The sequence below is a fragment of the Buteo buteo genome, chromosome 18, assembly GCF_964188355.1.
Source record: "Buteo buteo chromosome 18, bButBut1.hap1.1, whole genome shotgun sequence".
Lineage (NCBI taxonomy): Eukaryota > Metazoa > Chordata > Aves > Accipitriformes > Accipitridae > Buteo > Buteo buteo.
In genome coordinates this window covers 14446774-14467650 of record NC_134188.1, presented here as the reverse complement: position 1 = coordinate 14467650, position 20877 = coordinate 14446774, and positions in this window count along the sequence as shown.

Genomic DNA, 20877 nt, shown 5'->3' with positions numbered 1-20877 from the left:
CGGCAATAACTGGCAAAGGCTTTGCAATAATTTTCTCTGCTAGAAAAATTGCCTTTCTAGAATTTGATAGAAAATAAAAACATACAACAAGCTTCATGATTTTTTAAATTAATTCTGCAACTTTTCAGTAGCTACACTAGTTCAATGGCTATTTTTAACAGTTGGAATAGATCATACACACTTCAGTGCTTAATAAGTGGTGCCTTGGCTGATAAGAAATAACATTATAGAGTATACAATAGGATATTACATCTCCTTATTTCTGTAAAGAAATATAACTCTAAAGCATTAACACAAATTTTACTTCAGAGATCGTTGAAGTGACTTCCTATCTGTCTTTCAGAATAATTTACTGCTTGAGATGTACTCAAAACCAAAAATGCTAAATATCAGGAAATAGTTTTCCATATTTAAAAAATGTTTTATATTAGTAGTAAATCAGGTCATGTAAAGTGACTAGTTCATACAATTTATCTTCCTCAAAAAACATGAATTTAATTTACTTTATGAGTGGAGCACAGCCATAGATCAATGAGACAGCTACTACTCTGAGAGAGGCAAACTACCAGCTACAGGTAGGCAATGAATCTGTGTGTCTAGAATGACAGAAATATGTGATTTTGACTTACAAGGTGGAGAATAGAATAAATCTGGCATTATGACAGGCATGGACATTATTAAACTTCAAAGTTTAAAGATTATTTCTGTCTCCCCAGGGTCACTCCAATCTCAGCTGCTGTAAAGACTTGTATCATATCACATGCCCACAAGCATGGGTCCAAGGGGAGGTGCTGTTTCTGCTGAATCCACCTTCCTCTTTCATGGAGGCTGTTCCTGTATGGAAAACCTCAGGCAGCTTTCTGGTAGACAATGGTACACGCTTTCTGGAATACACTACCCTACCATGGAAGTTGCCTTGTTTACAAAACAGGAAAAGGAAAAAAGTCAGTGAAGCTGAATGTGTAGAAGCTCAATTTGTTAAACAATATTAGCCTTCTGTCTTATGATGACAAACAACAAAACCAAATAAAGCTGAGAGGAATTTGTTATGTAGGCTATTTCTACCTCACTGGCCATCTCAGCCAGTCCTAAATATGGTTACACCAATTAGGGACAGACAACATCTGTTCAAACAGTTTGTATATTCTCCTTTACGTTGCCCATCACCAGTGCTGAGACTTTTTTATTCAGCAATGGTGGCATAAGGACTGTTAATTATCCCACCTTCTTAAGAAGTGGTCTCCACTGAAGCACTTCAGGACAAGGGCTGAATCCATATTGCTGATTTTCTCATTGTGCTGCATTCCTTGCTAATGCAGACTGCCAGATTATGTATATGTCTTATTTCTTTCCTTCCAACAATTCTGTATTGATATTTGCAGCACTACTATCACTAATGTTGGAGTACTCAGTTATGCAGTAAGCAGAGTTTACAGTGAATTTTGCTTGCTTTGTGTGGAGCTTAGGATCAGTGATGCTGCCTTGTCATGGTTTTCATGGCTGTAAGGAAAACTTTCTTGACACCATGAAGCTGTGACTGTCACTACTCTGCAGAATAGTACCAGACATATCTCAGAAATCTATGAGTAAAATTAATAGCTTAAAACTCCACAGGTAACATTCCTGTTAATTCCAAATTTCCTGAAATTAGCTTTCTTGTACCTAAGGGAGAGCAATTGTATACCACCATTTGTATATCACTGCCCTGTGCCAGACTTAACTAAAAGTTTTTCATTCTGTGTCAGGCCCTTATACTACTACTCTTTCTCAGCTCTGGAATTGGAATCCTTGCTTCTGAAATAGGATAAATCAATTTCCTAACCAACTATTACTGCAAAAACTTCATCAGTCTATCACACTTTATGAGAGAATGATCACAAATTATTCCTAAGTGGTTTCAGGGTTACCCTAATAAATACAGTTTAGCTAACTGGTAATTGAAGGTGAAACCAAGTAATCAGAGACAATATTTGAATGATATAAATGTAGAACAGAAAAAAATTATTTAGCTGGGCACAGGAGTAAAATTAAAGAACAGTGTTAGCCTATTGAACAATGCTCCAAGGAGGTGTGGAGCCCTGTTCTTCAAAACATTTAAGCTGCAGTAGTCAAAGCAGTAGCAAATAGAATTGTCTTGCCTGAAGAGAATGATAGATTAGGTAGGGAAGAATGATTTTTCACTTTCTAATCTCTGGGGTTTTTTTACACAGATGCTCTGAAGTCCTTTGGAGTTCACAATGAAAATTCTTTCCAAAAATGTCCCTTTCGTACCCTTTACAGAGCTGTCCTGAGGCATTTCCAAGGAATATTTGGAAAACTGGACAAAGGAATTATACAAAAAAACTGAAACAGGCAGCCTTTATTAGGTTTGTGTAAGAAGAGATGCATAAAGCTACACCTTTTGCTATTATAAGACAATGAAGTCAACAAGTGAAAAGGCAGTCCACTGTTTTGAACAGATTCTTCAAGTGAGTAGAAAAACATACAAAGAGAGGAAAGGCAGGGAGTCTGTAACTATTTTGTAACAGGGAGTAAATCAAAATGCTAAAATAGAAATTGATTTCTGAAAGACTGTGTGTAATGAGCCATCTGAGAGTGGACTATGGCTAAATGGTGTTTTCTGCACATTCAGTTGATTCCTTTGGGAGTCCCGGCCATGTAAATATACATGATCCAATATGTTTTCTTGTGCATTTTATTGCTATTTATATTACACCAGTGGCTAGAAGCCTATATTGAGGCATAGAATTTTATGTCTTCTGTACACAAACTGAAGAAACACTAGTGAAGGACTGTGCAAACAAGCACATAAAAGGGCCAGTGAAAATGAGCAGTATTCCCCCTTTTTCTGAAAGAGCATCACAGACATAGTGTGGGGTTTTTTTGAGGGGAGACAAAAAGCCTTGACAGAGCTGGGAACTAAGTACAAACTTCTGAAGTTGCAGTCTATTACCTTAATATATTGACTTTAAAGCATCAGGCAACTGAGGTTTTTAAAGTTGGCAATGAAAAATGACAACGTCAAAGCCTACCAGTGTTGGGCAATGTAAGATATAAAATCTATGGCTCAGGCTCAAGTGATGCTACTGTGAAGAGAGATGCAAATTAAGACAAAAGCAGTCAGCAGTGGTTCATAGACCTTGTGCTGACCCCAGTGCAAACAAACAAGCATGGAAATTTAAATTTTAAAAGCATTGAAACCCACAAAACTGCTGAATAGTAAGATTTCAACAAGCACTGCAAAATTTCTGCAGTTCTGGCATCTTGTGGGTGTGGGTAAAGTTAGCTGGACTGATGGTAATTTTCACAGGCACAGCAGAGACTGGAACAATCGTGCCGGTTTTCCCCCCAAGGAAAAATGGATAAAGAGGGATGGGAGATGTGGTGAGAAGAAATTAAGTGCCTTAAAGCAGCATTTAGGTACTAATTATTTGAAAACAAGAATCGTGTCAACAATATGGTTTCAACATACATTTTGCTACCACAAATAATTGAAAGGTGTCATGTTTTGATTTACACTCTGTGTTTGGTGCCCAAAATAGCACTATATAGTGAATGTGGTGAATGCTCTGTGACCCTGAAACAGCAGACACTTCACTTAAGACAAATAAACAAAAGTCAATGGGTCCATTTGTTAATGTTTCTTACCACAAGTTGTATTTCAAGTGGAACATCTCCAGTGCCTAGGGCTACACCATCACATTTAGATCAGCTTCCTCTGGGAAGAAGGACGGTATTCTGAGGCCCATTGTGCAGCTGGGTAAATGGAGTCCCAGAGTAGTTAAAAATACGTACTCTGATCCTGCCTGTCCAAGTGGGACTCCATCTGTTACAAGAAGGGGGTCAAAGACAACTGAGAATGGTTTCCACAAGCAGCTCTTCAGCTGGGATGTCAAGGGGTGTTACACCAACCTGAGCCCTTTTTGTATTAAACAGCAGCACCCCTGTGCCCTTTCCTGGCAAAAAGATACAACTGGGGTGCTCAGAGGTGTTCAGCAGGGTCCGGTGCCAGAAGCAAGAAACATATAAACATGTTTCCAAGAGGCAATGGCTCTCATTTGAATGAGTCCCTGCAGACCCTGTGGACAACTAGGTCATACAGAGGCAAAGGGCACCATGGATTGCCGCCTTTCTGTCTGCCTACTGCACAAGACAGCTTGAGCACAGCACCTGCATGAGCTTGGCCACACTGGGAGCTGCTGATCAGTGGTACCTTTCTTCTGTATTCACTGAGCTCCAACGTAAGATCCAGCTGTAGATTAAAGGAAGTAAATTTGGGTACCTTCCTAGATGCTGTGTGTCTAAACTCTCATTATAAACAATGAAGTCAATACACTCACTAAAGCCTACACAGCAGCTAGCTTACACTGAGGTAGACACCTTGGGATTATTTCAGTTGCCCACATATAGATATCTAATGTTGTTTGAAGTTCAGAGAGATCTCATCAGTCCTATGTCATATCTGACAGTCTCATGCAGAAGTCTTGGGTTCCCTCCTGCATCTCAAATGGCACTAGATGTCTCTCTTCATGCTGCTGTGCTAAGTCCCTCACAGCTGGGCTCTGCTGACTGTAATGGAGCTGACTGTAGTGGAGCTCCACCATCTGGTGCACACACAGATACTTCAATTCAGGTGACCTATTCTAGAGCTGAACTTCAGGCCCGTTTTCTGCTGATGCCTGAACAACCAGGAGCCGTCACGTTGCAGAGGTTTGTTGCGTGGCTGTGCAAGGTGGCAGCTCTGCAGCTGGCAGACAGGCAGGCGCTGTGCATCCCTTACCAGGACAGTGCTCCTGCTCACAGCTCCACCTGGCCTTGGAGGGACGGGGCCTCCTACCTCATACTAACAGGCAAACTAAAAGCAAGAAAATGCCTCAGAGAGGTGCAAGAATCCAAGTTTCCTCTGTCCAAACAACTCCTGCACAGGCAGAAACTCATTGGATCCAGGAAAACTGCCCCAGTCAGCTCCTCCATGCAAAGCAGCAACTGCAGGCTTCCATGGAGGTCAGACCATGCTCCGCTCCTCCTTACCACTCTGTACGCTCCCCAGGACTAGAACTGGCTTCCCGTTTTGCTCTAACCATTCTATATGAGCTACCCACAACCTTTTCTGCTTCAGGATAAATGTAGGATGCTAAATTATCTGTTATAATATGGCAGCTGTGGCCTTTTTAACAGCAATTTTTTTGCATATGCAGTAGTATGTCACTAGTTGTTAATCTGCTCAAGACCTGCTCATTTGTTGTGCTTCTTATTGCAGTCAGGATAGTGCTCCTGTATCCAGGTTGCACTAACCATTTGAGGAAGATTTTATAGCAGTTCCTGTAATTGAATTTTATTGATTCTTGAAAGAAATAGATGGAACCTGTAAAAAAAAATAGTAATTTGAAGAATGACTGCAGCAATTATGTTCTGAGATTGTAGAAGTATTTTATTCTTTCATTATGGTTACTTTATTACTTTGTAAAATGTGGTACCCAATTGGCAAAGTCCAATACTCTTTGATTAGGCTTTTTCAGATATTCCACATATGTAGGGTTTAATGCTTAATACAAAGTTTACTTACTTTAAGTTATTTGAAGTTACATGGAATTTTGATTTAGCACAGTGATGCAGCAATGTACTTTAATCACCATATAAGTACAAATTACATCTAGCAGAGTACAGCAATAGCAACATGTAGCTGAATCAGAGTACAACTGTGATTACCAGTATCTATTATATGCTTACTGTAGTGACATTGGGTGTCCACAGTCCCCAGAAAGAAACGCACAAGTTCAACCCAGCTCAAGACTCTTGGTCTCTTCAAAGTTCTTTGGCTGGTTTTTATACTCAATGTGGGGCTGAGCCACATATACACTGCCCCCACACATAACACCACCCACACTGCTCTGGCTAACTCAGGAATATATTTTGCACTCTTGATTAACTGAGGGATGAACGTTTACACAGCTGACTGATGCACTCAGCAGATGTAGCTTCCAGTCCCATTTGTGTTCAGGCAAGTTCAGCTTTCTTTGCAACACCCATGGTCAGTCCATACTTATGTTATTCCCTGAGATTCACGGGATCTCCTCAGAGATCTCAGAGCCTTCTTCCATTGTAAGGATTCATTGATATTGTTCACATCAAGTACAAAATATCCAGTTATCTCTATCATTAGCAAACTGTAGGCAAATGATGAGTTTGTGTCTAGCCAACATAATTTTGCTCCTAAGGGGAAGGAGCTGGTCAACAGTACAAAATATGGAAAATAAAACCCCAGGAATCCAGTTCAAAGGTAAAAACTTAATTTTCTAAATTTGTTTTTTGAGATCTCCACCACTTTACATTTCTATTTTTTAAATCCTGATGCTTACACTTGCAAACACTCACAAAAATATTTTTAAAGACTACCTCAGTAGCACTGTGGCTCTCTGACACTCATAATTAGGTCTTGGTATGTTTTGATGTATTTCATTTCTTGTGTCAACCCAGAAATACATATAATATGTCTTTAAAACATTTTAATTTTAGCTCTTGCATCATGGCAAAATACGTTCCCTGTCTGTCAATTTACTGTTTTAATAATATGCTATAGCAACTTTATTCTCAAATCTTAAGACCTCCACTATGAATAGATAGCCATTATTCATAGAAAGACATAGTTCATTGTAGATGTAATAAAAATCAGCATTAGGAAGAGAAAAATATGATTATGATTTATTTATATAGTGATTCAACATTTCTTTCTAAAATTTTGGACACTCAAGGATTTAAATGAATTGTTTGGGTGAAACAAATTTTGCATGTTAAATGCCTAAGTGAAGTCTGAATTTTAAATTTGTGGATTCTACACCTTCAGGAAGGACAAATGGCCACTTTAGGAATGTGAAATAAAAAGTAATGTGCTCTGCAACATTTTGGTTCAGACTACTTATTATTTATGAAAATTGGAGCTAGGAGCCTAACAGAAACACACACATCCTTCTCCTGCCTCCACAAGCTCTTTTATCTGATGTATGTTAACAAATGTACTATTAGTAATGAAGACTCTTAATTTCTGACTCAGCTTTCTATGGATCACTGCTTAAGAGCACTATATCTTCTATACCTCTTAAGTAATAACAAATAAAAACAAATACTATCATTACTGAATCCAGACATTTCAAACCAGTGCTGGCTTTAGTACCTAACCCCATGAACCCCAGCCTTTGTCATCCTAGGTACTGTAAGAAGAAATGCAGCAGAGGAAGACGGCAGGTTAATGATGTGGATTTTGAGGAGGGGAGAGAAATCCTCTCTTCAGCACCAGTGAAAAAATATGAGAGTTGTGGGCACTGTTCACAAGATAATCCTCTATACTGAATGAGGTATTACCTGACACTTTCCAAATATGTCAATCATTAAAAGTACAGCCTAATTGAACTGTATGCCTGATGCCTTTTCTTTTTCCAAGTCAATACCTACTGGAATTTCCACCTGGGTGTCTACCCCATATTTCTTTTCAGATTAAAAGCCTCCCATATATGCACACAAATTGTTCAGAATAACATCAAATGAATTTAAAAAGCTACATTGAAATTACCCAAAAGAGACAGCATCACAAACCCTCAGGGCAGGTGCTTGTCCTTCATAGAAATGCATGGAAGAAACACTCTTTAAGTGAAGCTTACTGTAAATTTTTTATTTGTAAGAAGTTTTAGGAGTAAAACCATACATTTTAAAACATTTAGGAGAGGAAGTATAATTCGTAAAGCCCTGGCTTTTGCTTGCCAACCACATTCATGTTGTTTATACAGCTGGGTTTTTAAAAAGCAGTTTCTCAACTCTATTGCAAAAGCTCTTGAGAATAAGGGGGGGAAAAACTAGATGTCTGATGCATACAGTTTTATAGGAAGTACCACAAACAAGTGGTAAACTTAAAATTAAGGTTTGAATTACTGGTAAGAGATTACTGAAAGGGGATTTAAGAAAATTCCTAGTGCTACCTAGCAAAGTGTATGTTTTCAATGTAAAAGTAAGTGACACAGAAATAAATGTATCATCTTTTTCCATTACAAAGAAATATAATATAAAGGTAGCCATACATTTAAGTTAAAAACTCAGTCCCCCTATGGATGAAATTCAGGGGAGGTCACCAAGATGGTGGGGGCTAGAGCACCTGCTCTGTGAGGAGAGGCTGGGAGAGCTGGGCTTGTTCAGCCTGGAGTAAATATGGCTTCAGGGGGATGTAACACCAGCTCCAGTGCCTGTGGGGAAGTCTTCAAGGAGCTGGAGTCGGGCATGTCACTGTGGTGGAAGGCAAGAGGGTGAGAGACAGTGGGCATTGACGGAAACAAGAGAGGTTCAGCCTGGATATAAGGAGAAACCTTTTCCCCATGAGGACAGCTGGGCAGTGGCACAGGGTGCCCAGAGAGGTTGTGCAGTCTCCATACTTGGAGGTTTTCAAGCCAGACTGGGTGAAGCCCTGAGCCCTGAGTAGCCTGGTCTGACCTCAGAGCTGACCCTGCTGTGAGCAGGAGGTTGGACCAGAGACCTCCTGAGGTCTCTTCCAGGCTGAGTTATTCTGTGATTCTATGCCTCAATATCAGTATCAGTAATCAAATATCAAAATAAGATATTTTGAAAACATTTTAGTCAGTATGTTTATGTGTAACACTTAAGACATACTCAAGTTCTGTACATTACAGATTTTTTAGTATGAATTAGTCTTGGTAAAAAAAACCAAACGCTGGACTTCCTAATGTTGGCTGTCACTTGAAATCTATCTTTAGTGGATTCTCATGTTCAAATTTATTGATTAATGTCTTCATGATATTAGTAGATCTTCAGTTACTGTGAAATATTGGTCAGAAACTGATATAGAAAAATTATGCAGCCAATACAGTTTGCAAATGTAAATTAATGTTAATTAAACATTACTTAAGAGACTTAAGTTCTCTAGATATGCAATTTCACTATTTTGAACTTCTTATTAGCCTATCTAATGCCATAACATATCCTGCACACTAACAGTGCTCTGTATGAATAATGTTAACAGAATATTTTCAGCCATTACTACAGATTTCCTCATTTCTCTGTCAGCCATTCTCTGACATTCTACCCTTTTCACCCTGGCCTCTGCCATATAGATGTCATTCTATATTCACTTTCAGGAAAAGATAACAGCTTCCATTCCTCTTCTTCACAAGACCTAGCACACAACAACCATTCAATTGCATTCAATTGCAAACACATGGTAAGGTGAAAAGATGATGAAGTTTTCTCCCACAGAGTCCCTGGTAAAATGCACTCAGTCTCCCTGTCATGTGGCTTTAAACACTGAGCGTTTGAAACATGGTAGCTGTGGGATGAAATCAGAATGAAAGGGAGGAATTTCTCCAGTGTCTTTTGCAAGGCCTTAGAAACTAATTTCTCATCATAATATCTCTGTTCTTACATCTGCTGAAAAGTTCCAATCATGTGTTTCCTAGCCTTGGCATTCAATATTTTCTTTTCTGTACCAGCAAATACCAAGAAACAGCATCTTTCACTTACTTCTTCCTCTTTCCTAAGTGGGCAGTATGCTCTGATTCACGGCAGTGATAAAGACCATCTGCTAGTAATTCAAACTGGATAGTGGAGTTAAAGGATTATAGAAAAGTAAAAATAAAAATATTATTGGTTAACAGAAGACTTGCCAAGGCTGCATTTTGTGTTAGAAATGCTTGTTCATGTTCATGCTGACAACTAAACTTCAATAGCTTAAAGGTTGGAAAGGACCGCTGGAGGTCATCTTATCCAACTACCCTGCTCAAGCAGGGCCACCTGGAGCCTGTTGCCCAGACCAAAAATGATCAGAGGGATGGAACACCTCTCCTGTGAAGAAAGGCTGAGAGAGCTGGATTTGTTCAGCCTGGAGAAGAGGAGGCTGCAGGGAGATCTTATTGTGGCCTTTCAGTACTTAAAGGGGGTTTATAAGAAAGATGGGGACAAACTTTTTAGCAGGGCCTGTTGCAATAGGACAAGGGGTAATGGTTTTAAACTAAAAGAGGGTAGATTCACACTAGATATAAGGAAGACATTTTTTACAATGAGACTGGTAAAACACTGGAACAGGCTGCCCAGAGAGGTGGTAGATGCCCCATCCCTGGAAACATCCAAGTTGGATGGGGCTCTGAGCAACCTGATCTAGTTGAAGAGGTCCCTGCTCATTGCAGGGGGGTTGGACTAGATGACCTTTAAAGGCCCCTTCCAACCCAAACTATTCTATGATTCTATTATTCTATGATTGTATGACCATGTCCAGATACCTTTTAAGTATCTCCAAGGACAGAGACACCGCCACCTCCCTGGGTAACCTGTGCCAGTGCTCAGTCATCCTCACAGTAAAAAAGTCTTTCCTGATGCTCAGAGGGAACCTCTTGTGTTTCAGTTGGTGCCCATTGCCTCTGGTCCTGTCACTGGGCACTGCTGAAAAGAGCCTGGCTCCATCCTCTTTGCACCCTCCCTTCAGGTATTTATAGACATTGGTAAGATCCCCCCTGAGCCTTCTCTTCCCCAGGATGAACAGCCCCAGCTATTTCAGCCTTTCCTCATAGGAGACATGCTCCAGTCCCTTCATCATCTTCCTAGCACTTTGTTGGGCTCTCTCCAGTATGTCCATGTCCACCTTGTACTGGGGAGCCCAGAACTGGACACAATATAGCAGGTGTGGCCTCACCAGTACTGAATAATCCTATGAGCTTCCTATGGAGCTTCCTATTTCACAGTCTTCAAGTATTTTTTAGTTATTTAAGTTATCTACTGCATTCCCTTTGTCTGTGTCTCTCTGTCACAGTGCTTTTTTAGAACTGCTGCCAAATAGCTGAATAAAAATAGTTCTTTTTTATTGTCAATACTTATTGCCAAAACCCAACATCAATCCAGAGTTAATTTTCAGCCAGCTGCATACTGAAATCTGCCCTTTCCCAAGAGATAGGCTAACAATTAGATGTTATGGACTCCTGATAGACACAATAAAATAGGCAAGTCCTTCTCTTGCTAAAGAGCACCAGAGGGAAAAAAAATCAGACTAGTATCTTCACCCCTGCTGAAAGCTTCTCTGGTTTTTAGTCAATACCTGAGTAAGGAATCATACAGGAGTTTACATCTGTAAAACACATACGGAAAATACAGCAGAGAAGTCACTGCTTTAGCTAGTTTAGTTCGATTTAAAGATCACAGTAAAAAATGGCTTGTTACAGATAATAGATATTCAGTCATTTTCTATGGCTCATTGCTGTTGATTTCCATGTAGACTTTAGCCATCTGAAGACTGCATACAGTGGCTTATTGGGTTTATTTCATTGTCCTAATGAATATTATCTGAAGGCAATCAATCATACTTGTTGCCAAAGGATTGTGCTAATTCAATTGCAATTTTTGCCTAAATTCCAGTACAGACGTCTACTTTTTGCCCATCTCTATAGTTAACTGTTCAGATGCTTCACAAGCACTAGGCATATTAAACAGCTGCTTCAAATCACTCCCACTGTGTTAAATATGTATACATCTTAAAAGGTAGTTACCATTCCATGACTTAATAGCAGTGATTAACCTCCCAATAAAGGCTCAGAGTTGCTTAATCACCCTAAATTTCCTACTGTCTTTCCCAGCAATTCAGGATGCACTAGTGGGAGAGTAGAGGCTACTGGGAGTCATCAGCACTTATTTCCTCCAGGTGGGCAAGCATGGTTCTGTTTATTGGAAGATCTAGGAAAAGAAAGAAATGTTACCTGTGTAAAAGAATACACACAAAATGCAAGCAATATTCATGCGTCTTATAAATGAGAATTACTGTGTGATGGTTCATACTTGCAGAGTCATAACCATTAAAAAACTCACTAAAATGACATAAGGCTTAAGTCAGAATAGATTCTATCCCTGACTATTTTAAAATGGTTAGAGCATCTTCTCTTTGTCAGCTTTTGTGCTGAAAGTGATCATGATATCAGCAAGGCCACGAGACAGACCAAGGTCCTGGGAAGATTTCAAGTCACATAACTCATAAAGTTTATGCATCCTCCAGTTTGTTTAGTCCACTTTTCACTAGCCAGATGTGAAGTGTAACTTATTATATAAACAGGTTACAAAATATCTGCCCATTGTTGTGTCAGAATCTTTCATGTTAATAAAAAATCTGGTGCCGTGTGTCCTTTGGTTCCCTGAGCATATAAAATGGAAATTCCTGACTGAAAGCAAACCATGACAAATGTTCACTGGACATTTCACAGACCTTATGTATTAAGTTTTGCTATTGCTTTATTTCTTTTCAATGCAAAATAATTTATAAAACCTGTTCAAAACTGACATGGAAAACTCTGACTATGAAAAATACTTCTATTACTATCTAATAAGATACTTCTATTGGTAAAAAAAATACTTCTATTACTGAATAACAAGACTATTTAAATTTCAAGCTGAGATAAATGGCTAGAAATAACGTTTGTGTATTTATGCTTTCCTTTAGTCCTTGATGAGGAAAGAGGAACATTAGAAAATATTACGAAACATCAAGATTTTATCTGAAGGTTGCTTTTCTATAAAGAATTATTTGAAACAATTCAAATAACTCTGAATTAAACATTTTTTGCCACTTCTGTTTAGGAAACATCACATGTATCAACTTCTGACTTTTATACCTGGACAAAAAGAATAAGTGTTGTTTCTACGTAGTACTAATCCAGTTGACTTCCAGAAACCGGGAGTCTTCAGATTGAAGAGGATGTTACAACATGACAGATCTACTTTTGTTTAATATGGAATTTGACTAAGAGACAAAATTTCCCATCCATGCACCTAGCAAAGTAGGAACTTGAGGTTCACCCACATCCCAGATGAATGCCCTTGTTGCTGTACTAAAGGGATGAATCAGTTCCTCCTGCCTTTGTGTGAGAAGGAATCAATCCAGTTTTTAATCCTGTCTCATGGAGTACCTAATTCCCAGAGCACAAAACTCTGATTGTACCATTAAGTACAAATACTTCATTCAGTTTTGCTGAATTACTTCAGTTTCTCCATTTAACATACAAATGACTAAATGATCCATCTAGCTCAGTATTATGTCTCTTAGCAATGGTAAATAAGAGACACTATCTAGGGAGAACATGTCTGATGTGTTTTTGACTGATGCTGGCTGCTTTCACCATCTTCTGTAATAGCAAGTCCCAGGTATTCACTTACCACTCTGTAAGAGATATTTTAATTTCTCTGTCTTAAATCAGACTCCTGCAAGCCTGATTCAAGGCCACCTAGTTCTAATACTGTAGGATTTGGTACATAACAGCTTTACATTCAGTTTATGATTCACCTTCATGATTTTGAAAATCTTAGTTATAGCAAGTTCTTGATCTCCTCTTCTACAAACTCCTAATTTGGTTGCTGGTCCATTCACTTAATAATTTAAATTACCTTTCTGGGTACTTTCTTCACTGTCATTATATCCTTTCTGAGGTTTGGAGAACAAAACTGCACTAAGTACTCAAGAATTGGACACAGGAAGATTTTATATAGTGGCAAAGTTACGCTTTCCATCATTCATGTTCTCAGCACTTACCCTGATGATGCCCAGCACTTTGTTGACTTCTTTTGGCTGCCACAGCATATTGAGCCATTTATTTCTGAGTGAAGACTCATTCTTGTACCATTCACTCTTGCTTTTATACAATAGGCTGTTTACCTTCCAAATCCAAAAGGCAGAAAGAAAGTGAATTAACTTAACAGAATCAAAGTTGACGTGACTAGATTTTTGCTACTACTGCCTTAGTGGTAGCAAAAACCCCCCAACTCTAGAAGTGCACACAGTCCTCTAACATTATCAAAACATAAGGATTGTTTTACCTTACTGTGCAATTTTAGCTGCATTGCTTCATTATAATTTACAGGAAAAGAGTAAATAACAGGAGGAAAAGATCAATTTCCCACTCAAAGCTGACATGACAAAAAAACCCATGTGGCTAAATAAACTAAGTTAAATTATAGGATATACGATGTGCTGTACACCAGATAAATGTGTGGGTTTTTCTAAAGCTGTGTGAATAACTGATATTTTTGTTCGATCAGAACAAGAAAAATTAAAAAAAGAGAATTATTTGATCTGAAGTTTTTTGTGTTTGTCTTTCTTATCAGAAGGGAAAAAAAAACCACACATCATGTATCTTTAATGGGAGCTAAGGCTTAAGCAAAACCAGTTTAAAACCCATGGGTAGTATTAGTAAGTACAGCCATAAGATCCAGGGATGTGATCACCCTCTCTGGCACTTGTGAGACCACATCTGCAGTGGTGTATCCAGGTTTGGACTCCCTAGTACACTGAAGAGGCTACCAAGATTGTCAGGGGCTGGAGCACAGTACATAGGAGGAAAGGGTGAGAAAGCTGGGTTTGTTCATGCTGGAGAAGAGAAGACAAAGGGGAAATCTTACTGCTATCTACAAGTACCTGACAAGAAAATTCAGAGAAGATGGAGACAGACTCTTCTTGGACATGCACAGAGAAAGAACAAGAGGCAATGAATGCAAACTGGAACATTGGAAATTCCATTTAGATATTGGGAAAATTTTCTTTACCATAACGGAGGTAAAATATTTGAATGGGCTGCCCAGAGACGTTTTGGATTTTCATCCTTGGAGTGTTCAAAATTCAAATAGTCAAGTCCCTAACCAACATGATCTAATTAAACATGAGCAAGGTGTTGCCCATATGACCTCTGAAGGTCCTTTCCAACCTAAATTAACCTATGTTTCTGCAATTCTTTGAATGATGGCTGTTATTGATCCAGTAGGTCATCGGAAGGTCTTTCAGAAGGAACCTAAGTATCTTAAGATCTGAGCTGCTGAGAGCACACTGCTCTTGGTTTGCTGATTTTTGTGGGTCTAGCCTGAATCATGTTCCTTCCTCCCAGTTCAGATTTGTGGATATTTTCAGGTGCACTGAAACTTTTTTTCGGTGAACAAAATATTTGTCTAAACTGTTTCTTTAGCTCTAAGGTTTCTCAGATTTCAGAGTAGTTAGTCAACAATAAAATTCTAAAAATTAATCTTCTAGCTTCAAAGTGTTTCACAAGCACTACATGATTAATCCTCATATATCTCTATTACCTAACTAAGCAGTTTCTTGCAGGTTATATAGTAAAATTGAGAAAGATTGGTCCCAAACTTAAAAGTTATCTGTTAATTTTAGCACATTCATTTCTGGCAGTTTGTTAAGCCCCTCAATTTAGTCCTCAAATCTGGGTCAATAAAAATTCAATGGTATGTTTATAGAGGAGGATCCTAAAAATATTGGTGAAATCATCAATAAATATGAATTTGCAGACCAGTAATATCAGCAAACTCATTAAAGACAGTCACAGATTTGAAAGTCCAAAAGTGCATGATGCTCAAATGAAGTTTCAAAATTAATTCTTCAGCCAATAAATCTGACAAAAGGGTATCCACTGCTAATGCTTTCCCAATCCAATCTCTGTAATCACAGTGTGTTGGTGTTCCAGCTCCAAATAAATATCAAGCTGACAACCCAAAATACATACATCTTTGGTAGGTTTCTCCCTTTAAATTCTATGACAGGCACTCTAGCATAGTTCATATGCTTAGCACATTCATTTGGGAAGGGAAAAAAATGTCAATGTGACTGGCTAAAAAATTCCTGAAAAATGCTGTTTACAAAGGCTTTGTAAGAGGACGAAGTATTCAAAATGGGCTGTTCTAAATTCTTTCATTATGGACTTTAGATGTGTAGGTAAGCACCATCTATATGAAAGTTATAAAATGCCTGGGAACATAAAATGAGTAGTTAGGTTGCCAAAGCTAACATGCAGTTTTGCAGGATTAATTATTATTGTACCCACTTTAACCTAACAGAATTGAAACTGTTGTCCTGTGATTTGATAAGACTTGGTAGATGGCTGAGTCACATAAAACTATGACTCAAGTCTGAGTCTGAAACTCAGACACTATTTTTAGATTATTAAAAAATGGAGAGACAATTGAGGCAGGGAACTCCTCTGTCTTGTTTGCTTAAGGAATGAAGAGTAAGGTGTTTCACAGACATTTGAAAGCAGAAGTCTTTTCAGTGAGTCACTAGTGGATTTTCCACAACTGCTATTAAATAATAACTAGAAGCATAACAACAAACAGCTGAATTCTTAAATGAGCTGCATGTTAAAGAAGGCTCAAATTAATCTCTTCTAAATGCTAAGTCTTTCTGTTGAAGAAATACAGTGCTAAACTTTGCCCTGGGACAATAGTGTGCTGTCATTTTCTCAAATCCTTTAGCCAAATGATCCATTTAACATGATATTACTTTATGTTAGAGTCCTCTTTTTCAAGTCTATGGCTGTAGAGAGATGCTGCTCTGAACAACTTCTAAATCTCTTTGCAAAGAGTCAAAAAACTGTGTTAAAAATGTCTGAGAGATACAGTTAATTTATTCCCACCAGTATTTCAAACAACCTATATTGGATAGATATGGTAAAATACAACCAGCTTTCTCACGATTTCTCAGAATTGCTCTGGAGTGCCAGGACTCTGATAAGTTGAAGATTTTTCTGATTAAATAAAAGATGTGTTTTCAAATATAGTCCTATATGGACAGTAATACTAATATGATATTTATTCACATATTCAGATATTTATTCAGAACTATCTTATTAAGAACTTGGATATCTGCCCATGTCATTGGACCAGGCTATGCAGACATTGATAATGTATCATGGGGAAAATCCTGCTCAGTTTGCCCCAAATACCTTTTTTCTTGGAACATTCTCTTTTGAGTAAGCATTTTCTGTTTCTACAACAGAATCTGATGATTCAGCCCTGGCATTACTGATCACAGAAAGTGCAGAATACTTTAATCTGAGCATTCTTTGCTGATAGCAATGAAGCTGCAGAGATGTTGATTTCTCTAAGTAGTGGCTAAATACCAGGGGCTCTTTGTTAAAAAAGTTTGAGTATTGTCTGACTCAGACTGAAACCAAACCAAACCAAACCAGTTGTCACAAGGGGTGGGTAACCTTACCTGTTGGTCATCTTTACAGAGTAGGTGGTTAAATTCCAATGTGATTAACAAGGGGCAGACTCCCAGTGGTAAAATGTGGAACCTCTACAGCTCTAGCCTAAATCCCAAACCTGAGATGCTAGAACAGACCCATATGCTGTTAGAATTGGCATGGCACAGAGGAGAATGCATAATGTATGCTGAAATTATTTACTCCTACTTAACCTGAGTTAATGACATTTTCAACAACCGTATTGGAGAAGAGGTCAGTCATGCATTCTTCTTAATAAAAGCTCATAACCCAACAGTTACAAATAAAAGAGTGATTACAGTCCTTAGACTGTAACATCCGATTAAATGGTTAGCCTGGGGGGACAAAACACTTTCCTGATATATATTCATCTGCCTTCCACACTATATTTATAAATATATGAAATCCTCTAATGCAGTACAAAAGTTTTCAAGATTACCCCATTTTACTTAAACTTGGATTCTAGACAGGCCTGGAGTCTGAAAAATTGCAAGAGATGCAATAAGAGAGACCATGTTTGCAAACTAGACAGTGTCATATGATTCAGGCATTAAGAGCACAGGGCATTCAGATGAAGCAGTGAGAAAAAAAAAAAGATAGGATAACAGTGTATGCCATTCATAAAGGGGATCAGACTAATTAATTTGGGAAGATCATTGTCATGAGACCAAGCGGGAAAGACTTGATGGAATTAGTTCTTTATCCTCCTCACATGAAAGATGCTATAGGTTGTCGCAAGTACAGTCCCAGACTCAAGCAGAGTTAATCAAGCAGCAGTCCTGCTAGTGGTTGTATTTATTTTTCCCACAAAAAGGAGACATAGAAGAAAAGCTGATTTATGGGTTGAAACTTTTTCCTCACATGTTCCTGTTTCCCCCTCTCCATTTCTCTTGAAGGACTAGCTCTAGTTATATGAAATTATGTACATTCTAGTTGTAATTCACTGCAGAGGAGCATGTTAAAAATGACACTTTCTTTGAGAAAGATACATCTCAAGAAATTTTGTTTAGTTACAATATCTGGAAGTAGCTTCATAATTAACCAATTCTTGGTACCCCCTCCCAATAGACATAAATAAAACAATCATAACAAAACACAGTGTAATTGCGTTCTTTATCTGAAGCCTCTATCAAGAACAACTAATAACCTTATTAGTGTGAAATTATTAAAATTAAAGGGGAAGCAAAGTGAGGGAGGAAGGAAACTATAGCCCAAAATTTGGAAAGGTGAAATATTTGTAATCCCAGGTGTCCTGGAGCTGATGGTCTATATTATATCACAAAGTGAAATAAAAAGTCTGGTAAACACAACACATGATTCATATCCTGGTACTGAACTCAAAACACCTAGAAATAAGTAGAATAAGCAAAGATATTTAGTGAAACAGCACACTGATTTCTGAGGTGCCTTGAACTTGCTCTGTTTTGTCCTCCATTGGAAAGAGGTTTTGTGTTCCAAGGAGGAAATATTTATTGCCTATTACAAAACAAAGATATTTAAAAACATTGGATATGAAAACCCCATATCTCACAGACAGCACTAGTGCCCTGGGTTCGGCTGGGACAGAGTTAATTTTCACAGGAACCTAGGAGGGGGCACAGCCGGGGCAGCTGACCTGAACTAGCCAAGGAGTTATTCCATACCATGTCACATCATGCCCAGTATATAACTGGGGAGTGGGCTGGGGGAAGCTTTCAGCTTTCGGTGGGGGAAGTGGCAGGGCGTTGGGTTCCGGGTGGTGAGCAGTTGCACCGTGAGTCACTCATTTTGTATATTCTTTTATTACTACCATTGTTGTAACTTCTCTTTTTGTGTTGTCCCAGTAAATTGTCCTTATGTCAACCCTCGAGGTTCTGGTTTTGGTTTTTTTTTTCTTTTCTCCTTTCTGATTCTCCTCCCCATCCCACCGGAGGGAGGCAGGAGGATTGGGCAGGCGGCTGCGTGGTCCTTTGTTACTGGCTGGGCTGAAACCACGACAACTCATCATCAAAAATTAATGATAAAGAAAGGAAGTATAACAGCCAAATTTATAGCAGCACAGCAGCTGTTAAACACTACATGGCAATTCCTACATTGTCAAGCTAGAGATGTACTTAGTGGAGCACATGTTATGAATGGTTGTAAGTGCACAAAGTGCTCTCCCCAGGTCTATAGCTTATGAAGAAGCTTGACATCAGAAGTGTGGGTTCAAGTTTAGTATGTAAAGCCCATAGTTAAAATCCAAGTGTGCAAGACTAAATGCCCATTGAAAAAAATTTACCTATAAATGTAGGGATTTGAGCAGCATAAATACTGACATCAAGGATGAGCTTTTGTGGCCAAAGGGAATATAAAACTACTGAGTCAGGGTGGTATGCTGTCCTCAGCCTGTGGTAGCTGGGCCACAAATACAGGTTAATCATCCCACAGCTGGTTTTGCTAATAGAAGTGGACATTTTAGCTAAGTCAGAAGTTCTTGCCAGAGGTTACAAATGTTCCAGGATGGATCCTCATGGCCATTCACCAAATCAGAGGAACGATGTCTCAAACATCTGCTCCGTAATAGAGAAGCTGAAATGTGATGGAGTTGAAAAACTGCATTAAATACTAATAACTTTGACAATGCTTTTGAACTAATGATACTAGCAATAATAGAGATTTAAAAGATTTCTTTTTCTATTTGATTACAAGATGATTTAAAAAATATAGGTTATATTTTGTGTCCCTGGGCTTAATTAATGATGGTTATGGAGGACATTTAATTGTTCTAGATATCAGACGTGATATTTCTTTTCAGCAAAAGATAATACCTGCACATACTGCTACTGATATTTGTGTTGATCAGTCACGAACAGAAGCCCATAAAGGATTTAAGACACCCGTTGTTAACACCGATGCCCCTATACACGTGAGTTACAGGGCAAGGTCCTGGATGGCTTCAGTGGATATCATGTGAAAACTTCGAAGTGGAAAAAGGTGATAGTCTGAAATAGCAGGGAGATTTTTCAGAGAAGTGATGAAATTCTACAGAGAATTAGGGTCAAAAGCTGCAGAGGAAAGCTTTTATTGAGTATTAAATAATTTCTTCAGATCAGTACTTTGTCTGTTGGACTTCAATAAAAATATATTTTGTACCTATATGATCCTATATTTCTGTCACATCACAGCTCACTACTGTAAGGAACCAACAAAGGGTTATTAGATACATATAATCTTTCTTGACTAACATGGTATATTAGTCTTTTTATCTTTAATCTCCCATTTGCAGTTACAGTATTTGAAGTGGGATTTAGAACTACGTTTTCAGATCTGTATCGTGGAAAAAGATATTAGAGAAAGAACAGATGATTCACAAACTTGGTTTTGTAGTCTGCTGAAATAAAACAGAATAATTCCATCAATCTGTTTGTAATTCCACAAATTTATTTGTAGTAACTACTTTGGAGTCCTATCAGGATAATATCTTCCCCATCACATACTGAGTACTTATTTTTCTGGAACGAAAGGAGAGACGGTGATTGTATGCCCTGAACAAAGAGATTGTAAGATTTTTAGGGCACGTTAACTCCCAAGTTCCAGCACTTGCTGCAGAACGGCACCACTGTGGTTTCCCTCCTGTCTGCTGAGGATTTTGCTACGTGCTGTTGTGGAGCGTGACAAGAATGAGAAGCTAATTTGTGGCTTTCCCATTAATTCAGTCTTCATTTTGGGAAGTAAGGAATCAGCAAACTTTATCTTGTTTCTTGGCAGGGCCTAAGGAAGAAAGGGATGTCATTAGGCACTTTGGTAAATTCTTCCTTTATTCTAGCTCATTTTTTTTCTACTGAATTGCTACACTGGTGTTAGCAAAACTATCCAGGATGAACCGAAA